The following is a 19191-nucleotide window of genomic DNA, read 5'->3' as shown; positions in this document are numbered from 1 at the left end:
CCTCTAATCTCTTTCACTGTGTGGTACTTTGTTTAATTCTGGTGTGGTGGTGGTGGTGGTAGTGTGTGTGTGTGTGTGTGTGTGTGTGTGTGTGTGTATGTATGTGTTAGGGAAAGGAACCTTCAAAAATAGGAACTGCTTCAGATGGATATGTGGGCAGAAAAAAATCATTAGTGTATGGCAGTTTTCATATTCTCTTGTTTTCTTACTTCGTAACTGTCACTAACGAAGGAATATATATATCGTTAGTTTCCTACTGCTCTCTTAACAAATAGCAATAAACTTGATAGCTTAAAACAACAGAAATTTTTTATATTACAGTTCTCGAGGCCAGAAGTCCAAAATCAAGGTGTCAGCAAAGTCATCCTCCCTTTGAAGGTCATAGAGTAGGATCCTTCCTTACCTCTTCCAGATTCTGATGGCTTCAGCCTTTTGACTTGTGCCTGTATAACTCCAATCTTTGGCCCCTTCTTCACATGGGATTCTTCTCCTCTGTTTCATATCTTCTCCTCTGCTGAATTGCTCCGTCTCAAAATCTTTAACTTAATTATATCTGCAAAGACCATTTTTTCTAAACAAGGTCACATTTACATTTTTCAGGGATTGGAATATGAACATACCTTTTGAGGAGGGCCGTCATTCAATCTGCTGCTAATCAGGCCAAAAGCACAAGCTTATAACTAGAGGAAAATCTTATCTATTTCTCTGTGTCTGGCAACCAAGTTCCTGATTCATTTCCCTATATGGATAATCCTGATTAGATAAGAAAATCTCAATTAAAAAATATAGTCAACTGCTGCTTACTTTCCTTTTCTTCTGAGGCACACAATGTCTTGATCCTTCTACTTTCTAAATACACCTCTTTGTATCTTTCATGGCTCTCATTTTGCTTCATTCTTTCCACTTATTTTTCTCATTTTTTTCTATCTTTGGTGTATAGACTTTGACTTTACTGTAGCTAGAAAGAAAAGGAAAAATGTTTCAGTTGCATGTATACTATCTACTGCTTCAAATTCAAACCACATTGTAAACAGTTTTTTAAACAGGGAAAGGGGTTGAGAATGTGCTGATATGTATGTGCACAGTGAGGCCAAGTTAAAAAAGTGAGAGACTACTAGAGAAATAAACTGACAGACAATAAAATAAGTAAAACGATTTACAACTTATTTGAAAAATACATGATGAGCTAAAAAGATTTGTTTCAGAGAGAAATTATGTGAATGCTAGAACTGGAGAATAGGGAAAAATGATTACAAGGAAAATTAAGTCAGGATAAATCACTTGACAATACCCTTCCAAATTATCTGAAGAATTGAGAACTTCACAAATTAATAAGTTTCTGCCTTAATTGCTAAGTTTATATGTAAATATTTTTCCATTTTCACATGCATTTATTGAGTACCTAGTATGTACTAGATGCTTTTTATTGTATTGATTCTGGTATAAATTCAGAAACTCTGTTGTGTTGGATCCTAGGTATGAGTGTGGTAACCAAGGTCTGCAAACTCTCAGTTCCCTGGTTTACACAATAGAGAAAATATAGCATATGATAGTAAAACAAATGTAAACAGGTAAAACAAATATGCAAACAAGGAATTCTCAACTGAGTTTTGTAAAAGTCAAATTATACTCAACAGAAACTATATTTGACTGGTTTAAGATGTTTGGAAATTAGTTAAATATCAGAACAGTTTTTGTGCACAGTGTGCTTTTGATAAAGATTAGATAACTATAATAATGCTGCTGAGGATCAATAAATAGACCTTAATATTAGAAAATAATGTGGTTGTGTTCTCATACTGAAGTATGGAAGAAGAATGTTATGATTAGTATAGACAATTTTTCTTGCCATGGATGTTATGTAAAAACAATTTTTAGAATTTATTGAAGCTATAACAATAGAAAGTATTTCTAAAGAGTTCTTATTCACATTCTAAATTTTCATTAGAGTCATAGGAAACTTCAGCATAAACCTTAAGATTTTACATTTCAGCTCAAGTAATATGCACATAAAATTTGACATTTTCCAAAGAACAGGAAAATTTCAGAGTAAAAGTTGATATACACATTTTTTTCATCATTGCTTTTCTCCGTTCCTTAAATTCTTATTCTGATTTAAAGTTGTGACAATCTTCCATTTCACTGGCATTTCATAAAAAGAACACAAGGATTTTCTAATAAAGGCATTTGAGGTTTCTAATTCTTCTTCGGAAATTGGGCACTTACCTTCTGTGCATGTAAATCACTTCTAAGACAATTATCTCTCCTAGTCTCTACAAACGTATAGAAATGTTCTGCTTTCTAAGTTATGGTTCTCTTTAAGTATACTTGCTATATCTTCACTTTCTGTGCATGAATATCAGATGAGGTCTCATCAAAAGCAAGCTTTGTTTGAAAAGTAATTTCAAAGTCAACTAGCTCATAACAACACGTTTTAGCTTGTACCTTTCCTTCTTGCTCAGAAAACACAAGGTGATGTTTATCACTTACATTTAGAGTCAAGTGATCTCCAGAAAGCATACTGGATAAATTCACATAATGCCAGGTTCCTGACACGAGTTTCTTGTTGGTTGGCCTCAGTAGCTCTTGCTTAAGAATTGCAGAAGTACATGTTTCTGTAACACATACTTCCTCAATAACACTATTAGGTAATCTTAATATCATTTCCCTGTACTCTGGGAGGCTGTGCTTTTGCTAAAAATCCCTTTGCTTTTTAACTTGAAAAAAAATCAGAATTTATTGACTCTATGAAGACCTTTGAACAGACCACCAAGTGATAATAAATCAATAAGCAGAAGCACAATCTGTATTTTTGGAAACATGTTTATATCTTAAAATAAACTAAAAATATTGTAATATTTTTAAAATTCATAGATGGCTCCTCAGAAGCTCATTATTGCCCATTGTCTGCTGGAGAATATACTTCTTTAGTTCTTTGTAGGATTCAGAGCTATTTCTGGATCTCAGTTATGAAGCACAGGCTGAATCATTCACATGGTCTCTGAAACTTGGGTGGGCCCAAGGCCAAGTTGTTCAGGGGAATTTCTACTAATTGTATTTTAGTCCTGTCTTTGTAAAAGGCCATGAATTAGCTTAATAGAATATCTGTTAAGCAATAGTTTAGTGAGAACTTAGCTTTTACTTTAATAACCCATTTGAAGGGAAATACAAGTGTAAAAAAGCAGTCTTTATGAGTGGTTCAGATCACAGACTGTGGACTCTGACCATCCTGATTTCTAATTCTCACTCTAGCAATTGGTGGTTATGCAACTTTAATAAACCTGCACAACCTTGCTCACAGATTAATTTTTCCATTTCTAAAATGAAGACATGAAATCTCACACTCTAACAGCATTATTTTGACCATGAAACAAGCTCATACTAAAAAGCTTAGCACATTGTACACATAAATATTAACTAATATTAAAAATCTAGTTTATTCAAGAAGAATATTTTGAGAGGAGTTTGCTTTAGTCCTTGACATGACTTTCTGTACACTTCCAGACAATCAGTAATAATAGATAAATAAATGAAGAAACTAAAGTACAATTATTCAAAAGAGATAAACACAGAACTCCTTTTTGATTAGGATTCTGCCAGCTCCTAGAGTAGAAACTTACTTCTTCAAAATACTTTGTCACAACTATTATCTTGTATTTTTATCATAGATCTTATTTATTTGACTTTTAAAACAAGCATACTTTTAAGATATGTTAGAAGGGGAACAAAACTAGCAGAGCTGGGTGATATGAAAGTGACCTTAAGAGCTATTTGTTTAAAATTTTACAAGAAAATACATATTATTTTGAAAATATTTCCTGGAATGCGCACTTGACCTATCTTTTCTTCAAATGAGGTTATTCTGGATAGACTGCTAACATGTGATAAATGTGTACTATGAGTAATTTACTATTGTAGGACTGGCTGAACAAAGACAGACGACTTTTTAAAAAAGCAATCAGCTGTTTCTGGAATGTTTCATGGTCCCAAACTGGAAACATCAATTAATATGTTAAAGAGCTACTCTTTATTTCTGCTTCTACATAAGTAGAAGAGCAATATATCTCTGGAAGTATGTAAATCATTTCTCAATAATACATAATTTAATTCTGTTAATATATTTGTGTCCTTCCCACTTTGTGAAATTTACCAGCAAATGCATTATCATTCATTTTAATAAGATTATTTCACAATTTCAGGGGAGCGTACAGTAGCTCTAGTTCTCAAAAAATAAAAGGAAAGCAAATGGCCCACTGGCCTAAGGGTAGCCATGTAAATACTAGCAAGCAGAGTTGAAATGTTTGGCATTTATCCAATTGGCCAGAGTATTCTATATCTACACCATTAGAATAATCTTTAAAGTCATAAGAAGAATTCCCCAAAGTGTCATATCCCTTCCTTTAAAAATACCATGTCATTGAGTGTACCATATGGTATTTATGTCATTTTTTTAGTTTTATTAGTTTAATCTGAGCAGAAAAATATTCTGATGTATGTGGGTGCAGCACATGGTTGAAATGATAGAACTGTGTCTTAGGCAAAGTTAAAAAAAATAAAAATAAAAGCATTCTTGTAAGCCTGTGCAACCAGGTAGAACACTTTATGGCTAAAAGCTTAAAAATATATTTCAGATAGAGAGATCAATAGAGAGACAAAATATTGATCAGATAACCAGATTATACTAGAAACTTTTATTGATATGCAGAGCTAATTTCCATTCCCAGCTACAATTAATATTGTTTTAGACATGTATGAAAATAATATATTTTTAAATATTAATTAATGTATGCTGATGAACAGGATAAAAAATGAACCCCTTCTATAACAACATGCATCTCCAGTTCTAGAAAAGGTTAAGACAAAATTCAAAGCCTTGAAAAGAATTAGCTCTTTATCTTCTTTTAATGTTTAGACTGTGTCCAGAATCAAAAATATATTTATGGAACTATCAGGCTGATTTCAAAACTTAATTGGTCTCTAAGATGTTGATCCAATGTCTTTTTCACTTTTCATCTAAAAATAATTATTTATTATGTTATATATGTTTAATAGTAAGATATAATGAAGTAAATTTTTTATTCATGTCAGCATCATGATTAGGCCAGAGAGTTCCCTAGAGGGAGAACGGCTTCAGTTTCCAGACTTCAGCATATAGACTTTCCTTTTGTTCTTTATTTTAGTCTTGTGTAATGGTTGACAACCTTGAAATTCAGAAGAATCACTAGAGAGATACATACTACGCTATGCTATTTAATTTTACAGACAATTTACAGGATATTCAAGGCTAATTGTGATTAGTTGTCTGCTTTTTGCCTTTTAAAAAAAAATTCAGGTTCTAATTTCTATAGAACTGTGATTGCTCTCTCATTGTACCATGACATAACATGTTTATTGTACCTCTTCACAGTAAATTCTAATTGCAACATTTCAATCCAATTTATTCATGTAACTGAAAGCAAAGAAGAAGTATTTTATGTGGTACTTGCAAATAACTGTAAGTCTCCAAGTCTTAAGAAAAAAAAATAAAGTTTTTATCTCTGCTTAGGTTTCTAGTTTTAAGATTTAGTTTCATAAAACTTTCTGCATTCCAGTGCTAAATGCAACTCAGAATTATTAAAAATGTACATAAATGAGACTCTCTGCTAGGAACATATTCCTCAAAAGAGATCAATGGCAGAAAAAGTCATAGACCCAATTTCTATAAATAGTTTCTAAAATGATACTTAATATAACAGTAAGGATTGGTCCAGATGGCTCTGTTTCGCTAACATGGTGACTCTTCCAGTGAATATAGACATTAGATGATGATTCATTACTATAGCAGTTGGGAGATTTCATCTTCTTAAGAAAGAATCCCATTTAAAAACATATTACACCAACTTTGTGTCTGTCTCATTCTCTCAAAGCCAGGACTACTCTAAAGACTTGTAGGAGAGAAGACAAAGGTTCTGTAGTGATATGGTTTGGCTCCCAGTTCCCATCCAAATCTCATGTGGAATTGTAATCCCCATATGTTGAAAGAGGGGCCTGGTGGGAGGTGATCGGATGATAGGGACCAATTTCCCCATGCGATCTCTTGATAGTGAGTGAGTTCTCGTGGGATCTGATGGTTTAAAAGTGTGTTCCCCCCCCCCCCCGACTCCGCCATGGTAAAAGGTGCTTGTTTCCCCTTCACCTTCTGCCATGATTGTTAAGTTTCTCAAGGCCTCCAAGTCATGCTTCCTGTTAAACCTGCAGAACAGTGAGTCAATTAAACCTCTTTTCTTCATAAATTACTGGGCCCCAGGTAGTTCTTTATTGCAGTGGACTAATGGACTAATACATGTAGTTACCTTGCAATCAAAAGAAATTAAAAATAAAACACCATTTAAACTTTCTTAACAAAGATGAAATTTTTAGTTTATAAATCTATCAGAATATGTATAGGACTTGTATGCTAACTTGTAAACTACAAAGCACCAATGGAATAAATAAAAGAATACCTAAATAAATGAAAAGACAGAACATGTTTACAAATTGAAAAATCCAAACAAAGATGATATCTTCAAATTTTTTATGTATTATATATAGAGTTATTAATATATGCACATATATGTAGGTAGATGTAGATATAAGGTTTTATACTATTCCTATGAAAACCCAAGCAAGATTTTTCTGTAGATATAGACAAGATTATTCTAAAATTTAGTTGGAAACATAAATGCCAGAATAGTTAAAACAATTTTGAAAATCAAGGGAAAATGTGATAGGAATAATTCTAAGTTTCAAGATAATATATAACTATAGTAATCAAGATAGTATATTATTGGCATAGGGATAAATACATAGATTAGTGGAACAATAGAGAACCCAGAAGTTGTTTTTATAAAGTACGATCAACTGATTAAAAAAAAAAAAGGTAGGAAAGCAACTGAATAAAGGAGGGATAGCTTTTTCATTAAATGGTGCTGAAACATTGGACATCTATAGACAAAAATACTTCCATACATATGTACATACATACATAAATGCATACATGGATACATAAAAATTATAAAAAACAAGCCTTTAATAAGGTTTAAAGCTTATACAAAAATTCACTCAAAATGGAAAACAGGCTAATTGCAAAATGTGAACTTATAACACCTTTAGAAGATAATACAGAACCTATAATGCCAGCACTTTGGGAGGCCGAAGTGTATTTCTCAAAGTCAGGAGTTCCAAATCAGCCTGGCCAACATGGCAAACTCTGTCTCTACTAAAAATAAATAAATAAATAAACATTAGCTGGGTGTAGTGGCACATGCCTGTGATCCCAGTTATTTGGGAGACTGAGACATGAGAATCGCTCGAACCTGAGAGACAGAGGTTGCAGTGAGCCGAAATCGCACCACTGCACTCCAGCCTGGGTGACAGCAAGACTCTGTCTTAAATAAATAAATTAAATAACACAGGAGAAAATCTTTGGGATGTAAGGCTATGTGAATATTTCTTAGACACAAACCCACCTATAAGAATATAAGAAGAAAAAAGTAACAATCTGGACATCATTGAAATTAAGATGATTTATTCTGCAAGACTGTTCAGAAGGATATAATGACAAATTGTAGACTTTAAGAAAATATTTGCAAACCATGCATTTGTCAAAGGACTTATATCTAGAACATATAAAGAACTCTAAAAATTCTGCAATAGAAACAAACAATTCAATTAAAATGAGCAAAAATCATAAACTAATGCTTCTACATAGAGCACATCCAGATGGAAAGTAAGCACATAAAAAGATAATCAACATCAGTGTCCATTAAGAAGAATGTAAATTATGAACACCATGAGATGTTATTACACTCCTAGCACAATAGTTAAAATAAAACATGTAGAATGTGAAAAAACTGGATTTCTTATACATTGCTGATGAAAATATAAAATGGATCAGTCAGCCTGGAAAATTTTATCAGTTTCTTAAAAATTAAACATCACTTATCATAGAAACCAGCAACTGCACTCTTGGACATTTCAATAGATTAGAAAAGTCCATTTGAAGCATTGATCACTAAAAGCTTAGTGTTGGCCAGAGTTTAGGAACAGTGAGAGTTAGGTGGGGATGGTAAAGGTAGATCTTTATAATGGTATCATGAGGGATAACTTTGTGGTGATGAACTGATTTTGTGTCTTTGCTGTGTTGGTTATAGAACTCTACATGTGATGGATTGACAGAGAAATATACACCTCCTTAAACACACATGCTCTACCAATGCCAATTCGCTAGGGAACTTTGATATTTTTCTGTAATTTTGTAAGGTATAATCATTTGGGCAAACTCGATAAACGTAGAGGTGAAATCTCAGTACACTCTACTGCAACTTCCTGGGAATCTATAATTATTTTTAAATGTTTAAAAATTTTAAGCTTTAATGTTCTGTGAAATAAAAGTCATTAGGAAAAACTGCACACTATAGTTTAGCTTTAAGAGTCAAACATATATTATTATATTAACGTACATATTGTGTTCAGTGAAGAAAAATGTATTTCGGTTAAGACCACATGTCCCAAACCTTTCAATCAAAGAACACAAGTTGAGCATTTCTCCTGTAAGGACAAAATGGTGACTAGCATACACAGCCCATGTCTGAAGAGAATAAGTGTCTTTACTTAGAAGAATGTATAGGGAAATTGTGCAAACACAAGAAAAGTCATGATCTGTTTGTTTAGTTAACAGAAGTGAATAAATAAGAATGACAAAGTTTTAAACCATTTTGTCCTGGAATTTAAAGTAGACAATTGATGAAAAAAGACACTCAAAAGGATATTCTAAACTAGACTTAAAAATGAAAATGGCAGAAGCCTTTGGGGAACATGAAAAGATAAATGAATGTACTGTAGCTATCCATAGAGATTCAATTATGTTATCCTGTTTTCAGGAAGTAGAAGTTAGCAGTATTTTTCATAGTGCTTCCTGAGCAAATTGGTTTTCTACTTTGCCATTTTTGTGATAAAATAATTTCAGTTCTTATGAGTCGTCATTTCTTTTTCCTACATAAAAAGCATAGAAGATTGTCTTCCATGGTTTTCAAAACCATTTTTCTTATAGCGGTTTCCCTTTAGTCAAAAAGTCTACGTTGTTTGAAATTTTACATTTCCTTACATATAAGAGAGTGTTCCAGCTGTATCACTAGGTACAATTTTACAAAATTCACTTTAAAAGTTTCGAGTGAAAATATTCTCCAAATTTGGGAACAAATAAATTTTTCAGAATAACTATTGCTTGAAATTATTTTTAATGCTAAATCAATATTTGTGGTATATTTTAAAACATATTTTACAGGATCAGTATAAAGAATAAATTAGATAATTTTAAATAAAATACAGAATCTTCAGATGTGATATTCTAGAAAACTCTCCATTATTTATTTTAATTCTTTATTCCTATAACTAGACTTTATTATTTGTTTTGAGCAGTTTTAGGTTCACAACAAAATTGAGCAAAGGCAAAGAGATCTTCTATATAGCCCCTGCCAGCTTTCCCATATACCAAATACACAGCTTTCCCCGTTATCAACATCCTTCACTAGAAGGATGCATTTGTTATAATAGGATGAACCTATTTTGATGCATCATCACCCAAGGTTGCTAGTTTGTATTTGAGTTCATTCTTAGTGTTGCATATGAAGTAGGTTTTGACAAATGTATAATGACATGTATCCACCATCATGGCATCATGCACAGTAGTTTCAGAGTCATAAAATCGTCTGGGCTCTGTATTCATCCCTCTCTCCCCTCAACTCCTAGCAGCCAGTGTTCCTTTTTCTGTCTCCATAGTTTTACTTATTCCAAAATGTCATATAGTTGTATCATATACCACATATCCTTTTCATATTGTTGTTTTTACTTTTTTTATGATTTTGCTAATTTGAATTTGAATTTTCAAAATGATAAACCAATAATCACAGTATAATTTATTGAGTCTTCCTTTGCAACTATATATTTTTAAATTATTTATTTACTTGTAATTTAAATTTATTTTTATCTTGTGTTTTCTTTTAAACTCTAATTTTAAGTTGGGGAAGAGGCATGTGCAAGTGTGTTACATGTTGTTGAGACTAAATTTCTACTTAAGACAAGTTATTTGTCTATCCTAAATTTTATATGCCATGGATTTATATAGTACTAAGATGATATTTGATTATTAAAGTGTTCTAATGTTTTGGTAGTTTGATTACATTTTCTCTGCCTCTTTTTAGCAATTTAAATATTATTACTTTCTGCTGGATGAATTCCAGTATTACTTTATTTGATGACTCTAAAATTTGCCTGCAATATTATTGGAAATGTAGACATTCTATCCATTAATTAGAAAAGAAACTACATCTTCTCTGTACTTGCTTTTTAAAAACATTATAGAAAAACATAACCAGTTAAAAATGATAATGAATAATCATGTGCACACACTAGCTTAAAAATCTATTGGAAGATCTAGTTAATACAAGAAAACTAGGAAAGGAAATAAAAAGTATAATAATTGGGAATGAAAAAATGAAACAATCTTTGTGCAGTGATGACAGGATCATCTCTGCAGAAAAACCCAAAAAATCAGCAACAACAGCAAATCTCCTAGAAATAAAAATCACTTATAGCAAGATTGAAGGATACAAGGTTAGTATACAAAAGTCACTTTCCTATATATAATCAACGAATAAATGAAACTGAAATAAAAAAAGTCATTTTCATTAAACCCCCAAAATAATATCATATATTTTGGTATAAACCCAATAAAATATGTATAAGATTTATACATAGAAAAAACTGTGAAAGTCTGATGAGCCAATCAAAGAAGATTTAAATAAATGGAGAGATATTTCATGTTAATGGCCAAGAAGATTCAATATCGTCAAGATATCAGTTCTTCTCAACTTGATATATAAATTCAATGCAATACCAACCGAAATCTCAACATGTTATTTTATCAGTATTGACAAACTGATTATAAAGTTTATATGGAGAGGCAAAAATCAGAGTAACCAATTCAATATTGAAGTAACCAATTCAATATTGAAATAGATCAAAGATGGAGGACTGACACTACTGAATTCAAGACTGACTATGGTGCTCCAGTAATCAACATAGTGTTTTATTTGTGAAAGAAGAGCCAAATAGACCAATGGAAGGGTATAGAGAACTTAGACCCACAAAAATACAGTCAACTGATCTTTGATGAAGGAGCAAAATCAATACAACACAAACAAGTAGCCTTTTCAAAAAATGATGCCGAAACAACTGGATATTCAAGTGCAAAAAAAAAAAAAAAAAAGGAATCTAGAAACAAGCCTTGCATCCTTCATCAAAATTAATGCATAATTGATCACATACCTAAATATAAAATTCAAAACTATAAAACTCTTAGAAGATAACATAGGAGAAAACTAGATGACCTTGGGCATAGCAATAAATTTGTAGATACACCACCAAAGGCACAATCAGTGAAAGAAATCATAAACTGTAACTACAAGAAAGTAAGAGAAGAATCCACAGACTAGGAAAAAATATTTGCAAGACACATATCTGATAAAGAACTTGGTTATCTAAAATATACCAAAAACAAAAAAACCTTTCAAATTCAACAAGAAGAAAACAAAAGAACTGACCAAGCGATTATGTATTTGAGTATCTTCCTGTTGAAGAGGAATAAGAAATAAGACAAAGCAAAAACAAAACAAAACAAAACAACAACAACAACAAAAAAAACCCACAAAATTAGACAAAGATCATTCAGTGTCTGGCAGAGCAGAGATAATTTTAAAATAATTAAATAAAATTTCAGGATGAGGAATCCATGTTTATAAAGGAGATAAAGAAGTAGTAAAATCTCAATTTCTGAAAATATTTAGTCTTCCTCTATACATACCCACAAAGGATGATATAGAAAGAATGGAGTTTTAACTTGACGATGCCTACATTCTTATTAGATGCTAATTATGTTCTCTCTTTCTTTCTCTCTCTCTCTCTCCCCACTTTACCTTTACCTCTCTCTCTCTCTCTCTCAGCAGCTGTTAAGAGAATAAAAATGTCAGCAAAACTATAAAAACTCTAGAAAACTTAGGAAACACCAATCTGAACATCAGCCCTGGCAAATAATTTATGCCTAAGCTCTCAAAGGCAATTACTACAAAAATAAAAGTTGACTAGTGGGATCTAATTAAAGTAATGAGTTTCTGCACAGCAAAAGAAACTATCAATAGAGTTACCAACTTACAGAATGGGAGAAAATATTCACAAGCTATGCATCTGCGAAAGGTCTAATATCCAGAATTGATAAGGAACTTAAATAATTCAACAAATAAAAAATAACCCCATTAAAAATTGGGCAAAGGGCATGAACACTTTTCAAAAGAAAACTTACATGTGGCCAACAAATATATTAAAAAAATTATCCTCATCACTAATCATTAGAGAAATGAAAACCAAAACCACAATAACATATCATCTCACATCAGTAAGAATGGCTATTAAAAAAAGCCAAAACACAACAGATGATAATGAGGTAGTGGAAAAAATGGAACACTTAATGCACTGCTGGTGGGAATGTGAATTAATTCAGGCACTATGGAAGGCAGTTGGAAATTTCTCAAAAACCTTAACACAGAGCTATCATTTAATTCAGCAATTCCACCAGTGGTTGTATAGGCAAAGGAAAATAAATCATTCTATCAAAAAGACACATGTACTCATATATTTATTGCAGCACAATTCATAATAGCAAATACATGGAATCCTCCAAAATGCCCATCAATGGTGGACTGGGTAAAAAAAAAAAAAAAAAAAAAAAGTGGTACATATACACCATGGAAAACTATGCAGCCATAAAAAAGAATGAAATCATGTTCTTTGCAGAAACATGAACAGAGCTGGAGGCCATTATCCTAAGCAAATTATCATAGAAATAGAAAACCAAACATTACATGTTCTCACTTAAAAGTGGGAGCTAAATATTGAATACACATGGACACAAAGATGGAATCAGCAGACACTGGGGACTGCTTGATGGGGAGCATGGAAAATGGGTGTGGGTTGGAAGGCTACCTATGGGTTACTACACTCACTTCCTGGGTGACAAGGGCATTTGTACATTAAACTTCATTGCCACGCAATTTATCCATGTAATGAACCTGTAAGTGTATCTCCTGACCTAAAATAATCATTAAAAAAATAGGTCAAAAGAAAATGTTACTTATTTTGATTCATTAGGCCCATGACCTGTTGAATTCATCCTGGGAACAATGAATTTTAATAAGAATAATGGAGAAAAAGGCATTTCAGCATCATGAGATACAATTTACTCACAAATATTACAATATCTATGTCAAATATTTATCTTATTAAAACTGAAATTCAATTTAAGGATGCATTTGTCTTTAAAAACATTAAACATATCTTTCTGCTATTTTATTTTATCTTCTAAAAGAAGAAAGTGTATTCTTCACACTCTGTAATGAATTCAAACAAATCAACAAGAAAAAAAACAACCCCATCAAAAAGTGGGTTAAGACATGAATAGACAATTCTCCAAAGAAGATATACAAATGGCCCACAAACATAAAAAATGCTCAACATCACTAATGATCAGGGAAATGCAAATCAAAACCACAATGTAATACCACCTTACTCCTGCAAGAATGGCAATAATAATAATAATAATAATAAAATCTGAAAACTATAGATGTGGGCATGGATGCAGTGAAAAGGGAAGACTTCTACACTGTTGGTGGGAATGTGAACTAGTACAACCACTATAGAAAACAGTGTGGAGATTACTTAAAGAACTAAAAGTAGATCTACCACTTGATTTATCAATTCCACTACTGGGTATCTATCTAGAGGAAAAGAAGCAATTATTTAAAAAAAAGAGATACTTGCACTTGCTTTATAGCAGCCCAATTTGCAATTGAAAAAATGTGGAAGCAGCCCAAATGCCCATCAATCAAGGAGTGGATAAACTGTGATATATATGTGTGTGTGTGTGTATATATATGATTATATACATGATTATATAGATATATGTGATAGAATATACTACTCAGCCATAAAACAGAATTAATGGCATTTGCAGCAACCTGAATAGGATTGGAGACTATTATTCTAAGTGAAATAGCTCAGAAATGGAAAACCAAACATTGTATGTTCTTACTTATAAGTGGAAGCTAAGCTATGAGGATGCAAAGGCATAAGAATGATACAATGAACTATGGGAACTCAGGGGAAAATGGTGGGAAGGGGGTGAGGGCTAAAAGACTACAGATTGGTATCCAAATACCACCTGTTCCTCAAAAATCTATGAAAATAAAAAATAAAAAATAAAATAAAATAAAATTGAAATTCAGCTTAAGGCTGAATTTGTCTTTAAAAATATTAAACAGATCTTTCTGATACTTTATTTTAACTTTAAGAAGATGAGCACTTTGGGAGGCCCAGGTGGGTAGATCACCTGAGGTCAGGAGTTCAAGACCAGCCTGGCCAACATGTTGAAACCCTGTCTCTGCTAAAAATACAAAATTAGTCAGGTGTGGTGGTGCACACCTGTAGTCCCAGCTACTTGGGAGGCTGAGGATGGAGAATCACTTGAACCTGGCAGGCAGAGGTTGCAGTGAGCCGAGATCATACCATTGCACTCCAGCCTGGGCAAAAAGAACGAAACTCCACTCAAAAAGAAAGAAAGAAAGAAAAAAAAAAAGACGAGAAAAATTTTATCCACTCGCTTCTCTAAGTGTATTCAAATTACTATGAAGAGTGATTTAATTTTGACATCTTTTCCAAAATAGTGCCTTTGTTACAAGCTGTCCTCTCTCCATTACTGTAGTGAACACTGAAACCTTAAGGCCAATAACTGTGGGTGCATGATGAGTCCAAGCAATGGAATTTGCTGGTTGTCAGTCACTTAGTGAAAAACGTGACCCATTTGCTTCCAGTAACAGTTGGCAGTCATTTACAGAGTTGCTGTTTGCTTGTCTCTTTGATTTTTCTTCTTGTGAAATAGAATGAAGATGGGAAAAGCATTAAGTGCTGCTAAAATCTGTGTACAGTCCAGACTGTCCTTTTCTGGCAAAGAAATGCCACTTACTTCATTTATCTTGTAATCTGTGACAGTGCTTCTTAGAGAGACCCAGTGGGTAAAGTTTAAATACCAAAATTAAAGTGTCACTTGGCACTTTCAAAGTGAGACTATTACTTGTATTTTAATATTTCTAATGAGCATTATCTATTTACTAAAATTAATAAGTTTAGAAGAGTAGTAGTCTACTAAAGAAATCCAGATATCTTTTGTTACTGAGCAAAGGCAAGGTTGAAATTTTGACATTTGTCTGTAAGAAGAAAGAGACTGTTGAAAATGAGCTGGAAATGATTAGCAGAAAAGAACTCCTCCATCTTAGTAACCAAGTAACCAAGCAATTAATTAATAATACTCATTTCTTCATGCAGTCATTCATTCAACAAATATACACGGGAGCTAATTACATGCTAGCACCAAATTTCTTTCAAGATTATAGTCCAGTGAACAATATATGTAGGACTAAGGTATTTATCCTTGATCCCAAAGGAGAGTACATGGCAGACAGGATAGGAAGTGATGAAAAGGAGGGCCTATCTGTGTTCTACGAATTGTGTTCTCAGTCACCTTCCTTTGTCCTGCCTACACCTTCCTCCAGTCTACATATTGAGCTCTGACTATACACAGATTAAGATTGTGTGTCTAGAATAGTCTGAATGCACAGTAACATTTCACTTGCCTGGAAATTAGAATTCCAACAACTTTCAACGCAGTCAATAGTAATCAACAAAAAATAAAAATTCTTATAGGACATGACTATTCTCTCTACACAAAGTGTTATTAGACTGAGATTTAATTGTAGAGTAATCAGAATATTTGACAGAAAGTGAAGAAAATGAAATTTATTTTTGCAACTATTATGATCCAGATGTATGTTAAATATGTTGAGTTACATGATCAGATGTATTCAACACAGTAACTGTTTAAAATATTGTCACTATATTTACATATGAAATAAAAGGCTCAGAAATTGTAAGATCAAACCAAATTTGAACTTCAGTGTTGGCTCAAAGCTCAGGAAATGATACTACCATAAAGGTCCTTATCAGATGATTTCTCGTATTATAATATCACTTGTGTATATTATGCAATTGATTTGGGAAACCACATTTCCTTAGAACTTGGTTAAAAAACCAAATTATGAAAAAGTTAAAAAATACTGGGAGGAATGGAGAAGAAAGTAGAGATTTAAAATTTGTAACTTCTAAAAATAATAAATACAGGCAATTTTAACCAATTTAGCTACTTAGATTGCTTTTGAGAAACCATAATTTTCATTTTTCATGAAGAGTAAATTTTTGGAAGCGACACAGTGCTTCTCACCCAGTCATGGCCTCTGTTCTACCAGACTTTTAGTTTCTCGTTTATTTGTAATGATCTTTAGGATTTTTAGAATGCTGGAGTCAGTGCTGACATCTTGGTCCTGAAAAGGAGAGGGAAAATGTCAGTTCTAAAGCTAATCCCAGTGTGTTCTCTACACCTATTTTTTAACCTTCTGGTATGGGCATCTATTATGGTTTAGAGGACACCTCACATTATATTAGCACACCTATTTATCATATTATATTAGTATTATATTGTGATATATTTACAGAATTCTTGGTCAGATACAGAAAACTTATAGAGAATCTAAATCATTACTTTTTTTGGTCTATCACTTCCCCAAAAATACTCACTTATTATGTTACAATAATTAGAATATGAATGAAAAAGAATAAATATTTGAATGTTGTTTTAACTTTCTTGTTTTGATCTGCTAAAATATGACTGTTTCTAACCCTGTAATCTTCCTATTGGTCTTTGATAGTTGTTTTCCTGCTCTACCCAGCACTAGGCTTTTCTTATATCTTCCGTTCCCTGCATTGGAATTACTTTGCAGTGTGCCTATCGATTTCTCTAACAGAGTATGTTTTGTCATATTAATTTGAAATCTTTTCCATTTCTGTAGAGTTAATATTTCCTCTTTGATCTATAGCCTTCTTTTAGATTTTGCCCAAGGTCACATTGTAAATCTAGAATCCATACACATACAAAGTGTTATTATGATATTATAGTTATACAGCATAAACCAATACATTTTTCTTATGTGCTATGGAGATACAATTGAAATGACAAAGTGATGGATAGACAGCTACACTCCACTTTGTACTGATTATAGAACCATCAACTCTGTGTTTCATTTGTTAGTTCCACCACGTATTTAGTAAACTCATCTAAATTATTTGTTTCCCTTAGAGTTATTTCCATATCTAGAAAAAATTAAATGCATCTTAGTATTTTCATGAAATAATAAAATACAGCGCTCTAAATAAATTAGGATCTATGAAATGAGAGAAGAAAATCTAGTCACTAATTTTGCTTCATATCAAATTAACAAGGCTTAGAGGCATTACAATGCTTTTTATTCTCTCTATCTTTAGCAGCTCAAAAATCTTTACAATTTTTAGGTGATTCTTACACTAAACCTTTGTGGCAGACAGATGGCTAATTTAACTTTTGAGAAAACAAGAACATCAGGAAGTCAAAAGATCAACCTGAACCACTAAACAACTAACAACAACAAAAAAGCAAATGTAACTCTATTCTCTTTGTATTTCTTTTTATTTTGAAAACAAAATCCTGTAAAGTTTCTGACTTTGAAAATAAAATTCTCTAAAGTTATAATTATAGCATATCATTGTTTCCTGACTGCTGTATTCCTGGATGTTTTCACTTACTCAACCGTAGACGAAGAATAGTAAGTGTAGAAAGGATGCTATGAGCCTATTTCGGTAAGTTTCTAATTTTGGAACTGCTGCCCATTTACCACTAATAAGTATACAGTCTAATAGTCCTTATATTTTTAAAAATTCAGTTTTATTATGTGCTCTGTGCAGAGCAATTAAAAGTACAAAAATGACAGGCTATATATATATATATATATATGTATATTTCCACTATATATATTTCCACTGTATATATATACACACACAGTGGAATATATATATATACACACACACACACACACACATATATACACACACATATACACATGTATATATATACACACACATATAGACACACATATATATATACACATATACACATATATATACACATATGTGTGTGTATATATATATACACACAGTGGAATATATATATATATACACACACACAGTGGAAATGTAGGTGGCATTTCTCTTCTATTTAAAATTCTTCCATAGTTTTCAAATTTTCCATGGTGAAATTATATTGATTTGAGGTAGTAAAAATTACTTAAGGCCAGGCGTGATGGCTCACGCCTATAATCACAACACTTTGGGAGGCTGAGGTGGGCGAATCACCTGAGGTCAGGAGTTCGAGACCAGCTTGGCCAACATGGTGAAATCTTGTCTCTACTAAAAATACAAAAATCAGCCAAGCATGGTGAGGGGTACCTATAATCCCAGCTATTTGGGAGGCTGAGGCAAGAGAATCGCTTGAACCCGAGAGGTGGAGGTTGCAGTGAGCCAAGACTGTGTCATTGCACTCCAGCCTGAGCGACAAGAGCAAAACTTCATCTAAAAAAGAAAAAAAAATTCCTTAAGCATGGCATGTTTTCTTTTACTAGAATTCTTTCTAAAGCCCAGTATGGTGGCTCACACCTGTAGTCCTACCTGAGTTGGAAGGATCACTTGAGCTCAGGAGTTTGAGGCTGCAGTAAGCTATGATTGTGCCACTGCACTGCAGCCTCAGTGACAGAGTGAGACCATGTCAAAACCAAAAAATTATTGCTAGTGATAATTTACCATAATCACCATAATTAGGAATGAATATGTACAGATGCACATATTATATTAAAATTTAAAAAGCATTTTATATCTGTTTATACATTTTTATATAAAAGTTTTCTACCCTGAATCTATCTTTTTATTATTTAGGATGTCACTTTCTAAAATCTAAAATTTAACAAACCACACATAAAAGGTTAAATCACAGTCTGCCAAGAAATTCAGACAGGGATAAAACATTGCGAGGCCAGTCACTAAATCTAAATAGAGAAACAAGGATGGGGTATATGTCATCCAAAGGATTTAATTTTGTAACCTCTGAAAGCATTGTTGAGAAACAGAAGGAACAAAATCCTGTTGCCA

At 32.5% G+C, this 19191-nt stretch overlaps 1 long non-coding RNA gene across 1 annotated transcript; it reads right to left on the bottom strand.

Moving 5' to 3' along the window:
* Positions 1 to 287: 287 nt before the first annotated feature.
* Positions 288 to 2578, bottom strand: LOC141408406 (uncharacterized). Its single transcript, XR_012422797.1, has 2 exons — positions 2491 to 2578; positions 288 to 958 (listed from the first exon to the last, which is right to left on the bottom strand). It is a non-coding gene; the product is annotated as an uncharacterized lncRNA (long non-coding RNA).
* Between the last annotated feature and the right edge of the window lie 16613 nt (positions 2579 to 19191).

This window comes from Macaca fascicularis, chromosome 14 (genome assembly GCF_037993035.2).
Source record: "Macaca fascicularis isolate 582-1 chromosome 14, T2T-MFA8v1.1".
In the NCBI taxonomy this organism is placed as follows: Eukaryota; Metazoa; Chordata; class Mammalia; order Primates; family Cercopithecidae; genus Macaca; species Macaca fascicularis.
Note: the sequence above shows the minus strand (reverse complement) of the source record. Positions and strands in the feature narration are given on the sequence as shown.